This window comes from Erpetoichthys calabaricus, chromosome 2, assembly GCF_900747795.2.
Source record: "Erpetoichthys calabaricus chromosome 2, fErpCal1.3, whole genome shotgun sequence".
NCBI lineage: Eukaryota > Metazoa > Chordata > Cladistia > Polypteriformes > Polypteridae > Erpetoichthys > Erpetoichthys calabaricus.
Genome location: NC_041395.2, coordinates 19,104,309 through 19,117,411, shown reverse-complemented (window position 1 = coordinate 19,117,411; position 13,103 = coordinate 19,104,309). Strand labels below are relative to the sequence as shown.

The window sequence follows — 13,103 nt, the reverse complement described above, 5'->3', positions numbered from 1 at the left end:
GGGGCAATGTCAGCCTCTGCTACTTCTGAGAGAAGCCCCCTTATAGCTTCCTCATTGTTGACAATGGACTTTGTGACATCACAATGACTGGTGGGTGGCACAGTGGCGCAGTGGTAGCGCTGCTGCCTCGCAGTTAGGAGACCCGGGTTCGTTTCCCGGGTCCACCGTGCGTGGAGTTTGCATGTTCTCCCCGTGTCTGCGTGGGTTTCCTCCGGGCGCTCCGGTTTCCTCCCACAGTCCAAAGACATGCAGGTTAGGTGGATTGGCGATTCTAAATTGGCCCTAGTGTGTGCTTGGTGTGCTTGTGTGTGTCCTGAGGTGGGTTGGCACCCTGCCCAGGACTGGTTCCCTGCCTTGTGCCCTGTGTTGGCTGGGATTGGCTCCAGCAGACCCCCGTGACCCTGTGTTCGGATTCAGCGGGTTGGAAAATGGATGGATGGATGGATAATGACTGGCCCATCGTATTTCTAGAAGTCATTTCAGTGTGGGTGTAATGTATGTGTGTGAAACATAATGTCTGTGACAAAATGTGTTCAATGAATTCGACCAATCAAAGAACTTCTTAGCCAGAGGTTCTGATTCCATTGCATGTATCACTGCTAAATAGAGCTGGTGGTTGTAGCAGTGTACATATGGAATGTACTTACCAACTTTGTTTTGTAACAAAGCCTGGACACCACCCCTTGCCCCAGACATGACAGAAGCACCATCAAAACACTGACACACTAAATTGTCTGGGCTGTAACCTAGCTCAGAGAGATGTGACAGAATTTGGTAACAAATATATTCAGTATCAAGCTGATTCAGTTCAATGAAGCCAATCAGGTGTTCTTCAGGGATGGAGTTCTGGACAAATCTAATCACTACAGACAAGTTCTCAATGTTACAGCAATCCCTGGTACCATCACTTTTAATGCAAAGTCCAGGAGAGTCGGCTTTTTCATATTTGGTCCTGATATCTTTTACCACCATTTTGACAAGAGTCTCAATTATTTCATTTTGAATTGCGTTGGATGTGTATTTTGCATTGTCTGGGATGTATTTTACAATTTCTGCAAGTTTGGCATCTTTTTTCGATTGTGTAATCAAAGAACTTAAAGAAAAGTCCCTCCTCCCCACCTTCGTGATTGTGACCATGCAGAGCCAGTTCATTGACTGCAAGGAACTGAACAGCCTCCCCAATGCTTTTCACATAATATCTATTCTTTTCTATCTGGGTTGGACCCAGTAGTTGAACTATGCTTTCACCCGTCTCTGCCCGACGCCGATACTCTTGCCATGCAGACATGGCTCTGACATACGGGATACTAGGCGCGTGTTTGTGGAAGCCGCCACCGTCTTTTTCTAGAGCTTTTTTCCAATTAGTGTAGCCATGTTTGGTGAATATGTCCTCGCGGTCCGAATTGGAAACACTAAATTTGTGGCAGGCAAAGCAAAAGCTGGCATCACGGACAACAGAATATTCAAGCCATGGTAGAGACTGATACGAGCTTGCACTAAAACATCTAAGTGTCTTTCTGAATGCGCGCTTGGGATAATTAATGAAAATGGGCTGGGATGGACTATCCATATTTAAGTCAGGCAGACCGGACTGTATATTTTGTTGAAGGCAGAGGTTTGGAGTACCCGACACGGGCGCAGAGCTGGAGGATTGTGTATGCTTATCTACATCTTTTGGAGTTTCAGTTCCCGATGTGGGTGCGCTGTGCTCCGTGTTGGTAGCAGCGGTGCTGGGCTCAACCGTGGAGCCAGCAGCTTGCGGAGGGACAGAGGTTGAAGATGTCTGCTTTTTAATAAGCCACCTATGCATAGCCTTTGTTGTTACCAACCAGAAAATAAAAGAAGAATTGAACGTACACACTGTTTTAATTAAAGAATGCAGTCAACAACTGCTGCTGAAGAATGTGAATTTCCCATTGGGATTAATAAAGTATCTATCTATCTATCTATCTATCTATCTATCTATCTATCTATCTATCTATCTATCTATCTATCTATCTATCTATCTATCTATCTATCTATCTATCTATCTATCTATCTATCTATCTAACAAGTTCAAAACATGCTGCAAAATGTGCGGCGAAGTGAACTGTGAGCAGCACGGTGCCTGTCTAGTGGAGGAGACACTGACGGATATGCCCCAAATTCAAACGGAAAGTAACTCAATTTTGAAAATCAAATATTATTCTTCTCCAGAGTTTTCATTGGACAGACAGAGCATTTCGCAGGGTGGGCACGGCTTGTCTCTGGGGGGGCAGTGCCCATCCTAGCCCCCCCGTGGTCACACCTCCGCTACGGCAGCCATTTTTTTGCAGAATTACACTCATCGCACATGTGCTATTAGGTGGTAAAGGGGTGAGAGACAGTTAAGACAATTAGGGACTGGAGATGATTATGGGGACAGAATGACAACACTGTGATGGGTAAGTGAGCCAGGACATTGGCACACACCTTCCTCCTTATCATCACAGAGACCTCAGTTTTATGTCTCGGCAAAAATCACCATTTTTACAGCACAGTGTCCCTGTCACTGTACTGGGGCATTGGGGTCCACACATAGACCACAGGGTAAGTGCCCCCTGCTGGCCTCATCCACACCTCTTCCAGCAGGGGGCTTTTCCTAGAAGGTCCTCCATCCAAGTACTGGCCGGGCCTGAACATCCTTAGCCTCAGGTGGATGACCTCTTCTGAATTACAGGTGATATGGCAGCTCAAACAATAGCACCCTGTTGAGGCACCCATGGACCCCGACATTGCTTCACTTATAGATTCCAACTCCCATGCAACCCTGCGGGGGTCTGAACTCTGACCAGCAGTGGAGAGACACTACCACATATTGTGTGGCCCTTGGGGGCTGCAGGGGTTGAGGTGGATAATAAACTGCCTCTGGCATCCTTTTTTGCCCAATCCATCCGTAAGATTATTTTACCCCAACTGGGATAAGGATCACTAACCACCCTGGCCGGGCTGCATCTCCTCCTATGCTGTCCTTCCATTATAGCTTCCCAGCTGGGTAAAGCTTGCTTTTCGTCCCCATTTATTCACCTTGGCACCAACATTATCACTGAGTATCACAAAGTGATCTTTGCTCCAAAACACTGTGATTGAAAGCAATAAAAGATTAAAATGGGTAATTTTGGACAACATGTTTTTCAGTTTTTTAATTATCCTCCCACAGGCTATACTGGAGGAAAGCTGATTGGAAAATGGATAAGCTGTGTGTTCAGCCTATTTTGTGTGTTCATGTATGTAAGTGATGTATGGCTTAATTATTTTTGTCATCCCTTTATGGCTGGTAACATGTACCAGTGCTCTGAGCAAAGGGCGCTACGCAGTAATAAACTGAATGGAAATGAATAGGAACATATAGCCGTCCATAGTGCTGCAATCCTCAGCCAGCCTTCTTCTTGACAGCACACTTGGAATTTATGAGAACACAGAAAGATTCACATTATGGCTGTCTCCTCCGGGTGAAGGATTATTCTTTCAATGTTAAATATATTTTCATATCCTTTCTTTTATAAATTGATGATAATGGTATGAATAAAAATTACATAGATAGATAGATAGATAGATAGATAGATAGATAGATAGATAGATAGATAGATAGATGTGAAAGGCACTATATGATAGATAGATAGATAGATAGATAGATAGATAGATAGATAGATAGATAGATAGATAGATAGATGTGAAAGTCACTATATAATAGATAGATAGATAGATAGATAGATAGATAGATAGATAGATAGATAGATAGATTTGAAAGGCACTATATGATAGATAGATAGATAGATAGATAGATAGATAGATAGATAGATAGATAGATAGATGTGAAAGGCACTATATGATAGATAGATAGATAGATAGATAGATAGATAGATAGATAGATAGATAGATAGATAGATAGATAGATAGATAGATTTGAAAGGCACTATATGATAGATAGATAGATAGATAGATAGATAGATAGATAGATAGATAGATAGATAGATAGATAGATAGATAGATAGATAGATAGATGTGAAAGTCACTATATAATAGATAGATAGATAGATAGATAGATAGATAGATAGATAGATAGATAGATAGATAGATGTGAAAGGCACTATATGATAGATAGATAGATAGATAGATAGATAGATAGATAGATAGATAGATAGATAGATAGATAGATAGATAGATAGATTTGAAAGGCACTATATGATAGATAGATAGATAGATAGATAGATAGATAGATAGATAGATAGATAGATAGATAGATAGATAGATAGATAGATAGATTTGAAAGGCAGTATATGATAGATAGATAGATAGATAGATAGATAGATAGATAGATAGATAGATAGATAGATAGATAGATAGATAGATAGATACTTTATTAATCCCAAGGGGAAATTCACATACTCTGTTTCCTGGAGGAAATTTGTTTGTTTTTGCACATTCTGTAATAAACGATGCCTGAAATTTCAGGTTTTTAATTTACTTCAAAGGTTTTCTATTTAATTTGTTTTGTAATATATGAAAGCATTACACAAAAAAAATGTCCTCACCCCCAAATCACACTCACTCACTGACACTGCAGCGGGATCTATTCACACACACCCACATTTTCTTTGGCCCCTTGATTAGCAGCTTAACAGCCAGAGATGCATTATCAGTGCTAATAAGAGTCAAATGTAGAAAACTGCTGGAGCGAAACAACAGAAATTACCTCCTCTGCTCCAGCCTGCCAGGCATGCTTTCCACGTTCAGGGTGGATTAAAGAACAGCAGGCTCAAGGTACCCATAATATAAGCAGCAAGTTCGTTCTGTACAGCTGTGAAATTACTGACACAGTTAACAAGATTGCATCTATCGGTTTGACACTTGGACAAAAATAAAAAATAATTCACAAATGTAAAGTAATGCCCTTGCAGTAAATATGCACTAAGGGCCCACTTTATTATGTCCTGATCCTGTGTGAAAAAAATGAAAATCCTCCTCTCATTTCTCATTTTCCAAACAACAACTGTTACTGGTGAGATGTGGTGGCAGCAAGACAAGCAGGCCAGTCCAGACTTCTCTGTCCCCAACTGCAGATTCCCATTCATCCTGAAAATTCCCAACCGTTCATAAGGTATTCTGGGTCTTAGATCTATTGCAGGGTCTCTGCCCAGATTGACATGCCTGGAGCAGCTCTAAGGGCAGCCACCCCCTTGGGCATCCTTATAATATGACCAAAATACATCAACTGGCTCCTCTTGATCCAAAGGAGAAACATGTGATGAACTGACACCTCAGTCATCAGCACCACTCTAGTAGCTCATAACTAAGAACAGACTTGGGCAATCGAGAAGAAAAAAATTTAGTTTAAGGGGTCAAATGTATTTTTTATAACATTAGACCATTAGAACAATCTAGAGAAGAACAGGCTATTCAGCCCAACAAAGCCCACCAGTCCTGTCCACGTAATTCTTTCAAAATAACATTAAGTGGAATTTTAAAAGGCCCTAAAGTTACACTGCACCAACTCACTACTTGGTCATTTATTCCATGGTTCTTTGTGTTCTTTATTCATGGTGTCTATGGTTCTTTGTATCTATTAGATAGATAGAAAGATAGAAAGATAGATAGATAGATAGATAGATAGATAGATAGATAGATAGATAGATAGATAGATAGATAGATAGATAGATAGATAGATAGATAGATGAAAGGCACTATCTATCTATCTATCATATAGTGCCTTTCACATCTATCTATTATATCCATCCATCCATCCATCCATCCATTTTCCAACCCGCCAAATCCAAACACAGGGTCACGGGGGTCTGCTGGAGCCAATCCCAGTCAACACAGGGCACAAGGCAGGGAACCAATCCTGGGCAGGGTGCCAACCCACCGCAGGACACACACACCCACACACTAAGCACACACTAGGGTCAATTTAGAATCGCCAATCCACCTAACCTGCATGTCTGTGGACTGTGGGAGGAAACCGGAGCGCCCGGAGGAAACCCACGCAGACACGGGGGAGAACATGCAAACTCCACACAGGGTGGACCCGGGAAGCGAACCCGGGTCTCCTAACTGCGAGGCAGCAGCGCTACCACTGCGCCACCGTGCCGCCCATCTATTATATCTATCTATCATATAGTGCCTTTCACATTTATCTATCTTCCAGCTGGCTTCTGAGAAAATCAATTTTTGCTTTGCGTTCTCCCCCACCATAACCTATCATCTACAGTATGAGGAGTTTTAGATTCGTCAAAAGTCTTCATTTTTTGACGAATCTCAACGTTTCAGGGTCCCCTGATACCAAAAACATTGATATCTCGAAGATGGGTGTGTGTGTCTGTGTGTCACAGTTTCTTGACGATGGTCAAGAGCTAAAATGGCTGGACAGAAAAACACCAAACTCGAAACTTAAGCCTGTTATGAGATGAGTCGTTTTTGAGCCAAATTGTGAAAGACGAAGAGGCACTCTAGAGCAACCCTTAAATATTGTAATTCTGCAATTAATTATGAATTCATCTCATCAATTGATCATGACCTATTTTATGATCAGAAAGATCAGCATCAGAGCAGTAAAGAATTACTAAAATATTATACGTAGAATAGTTTGGATAGCTTGGTTCCTGGGGCTTAAAGCCTACTGACGCTCGTGTCCGGATTTTTAAAAAACGTTTTCACATCATCACCCAGTGGACATCAGCACGTCTGGGCCTCTTGTGGTTGATTTTAAAAAATATGCTTGTGATTCTCAGATGCTTCTGCATAATGTTTTGTAAGATCATTATTTGCTTGTAGTTTACATCTGAACTTTAATGAATTAAGGAAAGAGTTCTCAGAACAAAAAAGAATGAAATTTTCTTGCATGTGATATTTATAAAAGAATTTTTAAGAAATCAAGCTTAGCTTGTATTTTGACTTTTGAGGTTTCATCTAGCCCCTAAATTATCAAACTGAACATGAGGTGGTGCCAGCTGAGGAGGGCACATGTCACTCCTCTTTTCAGATCACTACATTGGATTTCTGTAGTGGCACTTATTAAGTTTATAATCTTGATGCTTATCTACAGAGTAGTCAACGGGTCATCAACTATGGACTGTATATAGAGACACTTGTGAAGTCCTATGCTCCTTCTCACCCACTCAGCCCTGCTGATGAACGGCATCTGGTAATGCCACCTCTGAGTAATATCAAATCTCAATTCAGACTCTTTTCATGTGAAGCTCTTAGCTGGTGGAATGACTTGCCCACCTCCAATTGAAATTCTGATTCCCTCAATGTGTTTAGGAAGCATTTGAAGCAGGGGTCCCCAACTCTGGTCCTGGAGGGCCTCAGTGGCTGCAGGTTTTCATTCTAACCCTATTCTTGATTAGTGATCTGTTTTTGCTGCTAATTAACTTCTTTTCAATTCTTCCAAAGTCTTATTTCTACTTTAACAAGTACTGCTCCTGTTAAACCTAATCTCTTAGTCCTATTTTGCCTCCATCTTGCTTTCCAAATATATGAATCTCTCCTCCCTTTCCAGCTCTTCACCTTTATATTCCAATCTGTTTGTTTCTTCTTCATCAGCAATCTTCATCCGTATTGTTTTGGTGGAAGAAATTGTTACCTTAAATATAGATCTATTAACAATCGACCCAAAGAACCAGGCAGGAGGAAGCTTGTCCAATGCGTCTTTTATTTCTCATCATGATGAAGGTGTGAAAGAATAATTTTAGGGTAACATGGCATTCATCTTAAAGAAATAGCATGAAGGCTTAATAAATGACAGAAACCTGTTCAAGCACACCAGGAAACCAGATATAAAGGTCAAGTGAACAACAACATGTGCACTGAAATATAACAATTGGTTCAGGAAAAATACTGAGATGGTCAAGTATATAAGGAATGTACCAGAAGAAAGTTTGATGTAATATACAAAATGTACTGAAGGATAACTAAGAGATGACTAGGAAATCAGCAGATGTCCTATAAACGAGAATGGACAGTTGTTATATGCACAGAAATTTCAAGGGTGGTGGTGCAACTCAAAGGTATAAGAAGAACCAGAATATAATAGATTTTTATTTTATATAAATCATTTGGGTGTAAACCAATGAACCAATCAAAGTAAAATGTCTGCATTGATTGACACTGTTTGTAAATTCAGTATTTTATAAAATTACCCCTTGTGGCACCCGGCTGGGTTTGTCGCCCGGCCGGGATGCCCAGGAGGAGCGGAGGAGGGCTTGTGCCTCCTCCAGGACACGAGAGGGCGTCCTCCCTGGTTGCTTTGGGGGCCACGGGTACAGAGCTTGGAAGCTGTACCCTGTAGGGGCCCGTGGTCACCGCCAGGGGGCACCCCAATGCCTTGGGAGCCCTGGACCTCAGTACTTCAGCCACACCGGGAAGTGCTGGGGGGAAGAGTATTGGGGACACCCGGTGGACCTCCGGTTAAACCGACAGGGGTGTGGCTACAGAAGCCCTTAGGATGCACCTGGAGCATAAAAGGAGGAAGAAGGACGAAGCTTGGTGGAGAGGAGTGGAGGCGGACTAGAGACAGTACGAGGCATTGTGTTGTGGCCAAGGACTCAAGGGGTGATTGGTGCTGCGGCATGGGTTGTGCACTTGAACTGTAAATATTATGGATAATAAACGTGTGTTGGGTGAATATAACATGTCTACCTGTCTGTGTCCGGGCTGTTCCCCACACCCTCTATTCTTTGTTTTCTCTGACCAATCTCACCATTCTGACCAAGCTGTCACAGATTGCTTTTCATGAATGCTCCCTCCATGGAATTTTGCCGAGGAGTAATTAAAAGATACCATGAACAGCTTTTCTCCTGCCTGATGACTGAATTGTCCTGTTAAAAGATGTTTCTTTCTTTAATAAGATGTTAAATTTCTACCACAAGGGATACACTTCAGCACAACAGCCTGTGATGGAATAGTCACAAAGTTAAGACAAGGAGCTATATTTATAGATAACTGAATTTACATAACAGTGCTGAAGTAATGCTTCTCTGATTGGCTCATTAGCTTGCATTCACTCTGATTGGCTCAAGGAACATAGGATGTTACCAGCAAAGAGTATAACCATCCCAAAATAAAAGTCTTATTTCTACTATATTCTTGGTCCTTACAATACTTTTCAATATTTCTTGAGTTCCTATGTGTGTGACATCTGTTAAGTCTTACTGGGTACCTGATAGTCATCCAACTTCTTGGAACATCACCCAGAACCTTCTTGTTCTTTGATGTTCACTTGACCTTTAGCTGGTTTCCTGATAGGCTTGAACAAGTTTCTGACATCTGTTAACCCTTTTATACTCCTTCTAAGATAGATGCTATATTTTAATGTGGAAAGCATAACAAAACACTTTATGCGCAATAACTATATTATTCCTAAATGACTATGTGACCCCTAAGTCTGATTTTTCTTCTACAATATTCTTATATTTAATCCCAGCATCTCAAATTCTCATCCAGATACTCTCAGCAGCTCTATTAAAGCCATCATACTCTTTGACACATGAGTTGTATTGGCTGCATGTTCAAGGTCTCTCACCGATGCTCTAGTCTGCCAATATTATTTGTCTCATCAACCTCCCTCAGGACATGGTCCAACACCAAGCTGAACAAACATGGTGACAGAATACACCCTTGTCTTACTCCTGTCCTTACTCCAAACTGCTGAGACCTCTTTTTCAATTCTCATCTTTCTGTGTTCTTGTACTGCAATTTTGGAGTTTTGCAATTTTGACAGTGTTGTGTTGCTTGCTGCCTTGGTACAACAACAACAACATTTATTTATATAGCACATTTTCATACAAAAAGTAGCTCAAAGTGCTTTACATAATGAAGAGAAGAAAAATAAAAGACAAAATAAGAAATTAAAATAAGACAACATTAATTAACATAGAAAGGAGTAAGGTCCGATGGCCAGGGTGGACAGAAAAAACAAAAAAAAAACTCCAGAAGGCTGGAGAAAAAAATAAAATCTGTAGGGGTTCCAGGCCACGAGACCGCCCAGTCCCCCTTTGGGCATTCTACCTAACATAAATGAAATAGTCCTCTTTGTAGTTCGGGTTTTTCACGGAGTCACTTGATGCTGATGGTCATACAGACTTCTGGCTTTTAATCCATCCATCATTGTTGGAACATCATGGTGCTTTGGGTAGATGGTGGTGGCGCACGCCACCACCAACAGGACACCGGAAAAGGAAACAGAAGAGAGAGTAGGGGTTAGTACAGATTTTGAATGAATAGTTATTATAATGAATTAGATATACAGAGTATCAGGATTAAATTACAGTGAAGTTATGAGAAGGCCATGTTAAAATAATGTGTTTTCAGTAGTTTTTTAAAGTGCTCCACTGTATTAGCCTGGCGAATTCCTACTGGCAGGCTATTCCAGATTTTAGGTGCATAACAGCAGAAGGCCGCCTCACCACTTCTTTTAAGTTTTGCTCTTGGAATTCTAAGGAGACACTCAGTTGAGGATCTGAGGTTACGATTTGGAATATAAGGTGTCAGACATTCCGATATATAAGCCGGGGCGAGATTATTTAAAGCTTTATAAACCATAAGCAGAATTTTAAAGTCAATTCTGAATGACACAGGTAACCAGTGTAGTGACATCAAAACTGGAGAAATGTGTTCGGATTTTCTTTTCCTGGTAAGGATTCTAGCAGCTGCATTCTGCACTAGTTGCAAACGATTGATGTCTTTTTTGGGTAGACCTGAGAGGAGTGCGTTACAGTAATCTAGCCGACTGAAAACAAACGCATGAACTAATTTCTCTGCATCTTTCGATGATATAAGAGGTCTAACTTTTGCTATGTTTCTTAGGTGAAAAAATGCTGTCCTAGTGATCTGATTAATATGCGATTTAAAATTCAGATTACAATCAACGGTTACCCCTAAGCTTTTTACCTCCGATTTGACTTTTAATCCTAATGCATCCAGTTTATTTCTAATAGCCTCATTGTATCCATTATTGCCAATCACTAAGATTTCGTTTTTTTCTTTATTTAATTTGAGAAAGTTACTATTCATCCATTCTGAGATACAAGTTAGACATTGTGTTAGTGAATCAAAAGATTTGGGGTCATCAGGTGCTATTGATAAATACAGCTGTGTGTCATCAGCATAGCTGTGGTAGCTCACGTTGTGCCCTGAGATAATCTGACCTAATGGAAGCATGTAGATTGAGAAGAGCAGTGGACCCAGGATAGAGCCTTGTGGAACACCATATAGAATATCATGTGTCTTTGAGTTATAATTACCACAACTAACAATGGTAATGCTCCCATCATGCACCAGGACTATAGGTCAACAGTGTCTTTCAGAGTGACAGTATACAGGTCGCTCTTCGTATTGTATAGGATAAACTTACTGGCAACTACCTGCAGTTATCTCTTTGTTATTAGATCTCTGTTTAAAATAAAACTTTGATTTTTGATTTTGTGTTATCTGACGATCGATTCTTGTCTCCTGTTTTGATCTCAGCTTTGTTTTTTTTTTTTTACCATTTTATTCCCAGTCTCTCCATTCAAATTTCCTACTTTCTCCTTTGAGACAGTAGAATAATTTTCTTCACATTCTACAAAATGGCTGCTGCCTAGCCCACTCCATATAGTGTGCACAACATTTTCACTCATTGACTAAGATTTTCTTTGTTTTTGAGGTCAGACATTTTATCTAGTGAAAAAATTTCTGACATTTCCCATTCAAATAGTTATACATTTGTCTCTGGATGTCAGAGGGGTTGCTTGATCGAGCATTCATACTGTGAGAGTTTGCAGATAAGCAGTCCCCCCTATTTAAGTATCTGTTTTCTTATCAAAGTCATTACTCAGTCAGATTTTTGAAATGCCCTGTCTGTCAGAGGTTTAACTTTCTAATGCATAGAGATTTGCAGGTATAAATTATAGCGATTGCTTGATAGGACAATTCATCCATCCATCCATTTTCCAACCCGCTGAATCCGAACACAGGGTCACGGGGGTCTGCTGGAGCCAATCCCAGCCAACACAGGGCACAAGGCAGGGAACAATCCTGGGCAGGGTGCCAACCCACCGCAGGACACACACAAACACACCCACACACCAAGCACACACTAGGGCCAATGTAGAATCGCCAATCCACCTCACCTGCATGTCTTTGGACTGTGGGAGGAAACCGGAGTGCCCGGAGGAAACCCACGCAGACACGGGGAGAACATGCAAACTCCACGCAGGGAGGACCCGGGAATCGAACCCAGGTCCCCAGATCTCCCAACTGCGAGGCAGCAGCGCTACCCACTGCGCCACCGTGCCACCCCTAGGACAATTCATTTGTCAATAAATAATTTTGTCATCAACTTAATAGCGTCTTTTTATATTAAGCTGGCAGCTCTTTCTCAACTAAGGTCACTGAAATCCTTTACTGCCAAAGGAGCCCTCACATAATATTTATCCAAAAAATCTTTCCCAACATGCCCTGCTGCCTTTGTCTTGACCAAAACAATGGTATTCCTTTAAGGGCATCAACGAATTCTTAATATGTGTGGACAGTAGAGAGTACTTCAACTCCCCAAACACCCAACACAAATAGGCTCAAGACAAGAGTAAAAACCAAAGCATCTTTATTATGGGAAACTCTTCCCCAAAGCGGTTCCCACCACAGCTATAAGCATGCACAAGCACAACAAGGCAAGACTTTGCCGTCTCTTCATCTTCCCTCGGTCGCTGCATCTATGCCTTGTCACAAGCTTTCTCCCGACTCGCTGATGTGAGGCAGGCAGCTTCTTTCATTTAAGCCGCCCCAGAAGTGCCTCCATTCTTCCGCCCACATGGTCTGCAAGCACTTCCGGGTGAGGTGGAAATCCCACAATGTAAGGACTCCCCAATCTGATAGCTTCCCCTGGACCCAACAGGGTTGTCCTCCGGGACTACAATACCTGGCATGGTCTGCGGGCTCCCTTGTGGGAATCTGAGCCTGGGCTCGCTGCCATCTAGCATCCTTGGGGAGATAAAGCTCTGTGTAAGTTGTCTCCCCCAGTCCTTCCATCCTGAGTAAGGACGCCGGCCATCCTTCACATATGTTACGGTAACTTTATGAAATCAGAGATCTTTCTTCTTCTTCTC

The 13,103-nt window shown here is 41.5% G+C and overlaps 1 protein-coding gene across 1 annotated transcript in view; it reads right to left on the bottom strand.

Annotated features, from left to right (window-relative positions):
• LOC127526518 (uncharacterized) overlaps window positions 1–13,103 on the bottom strand; it is a 499,994-nt gene that overhangs the window by 269,178 nt on the left and 217,713 nt on the right. The gene's annotated exons all lie outside the window — the stretch shown is intronic.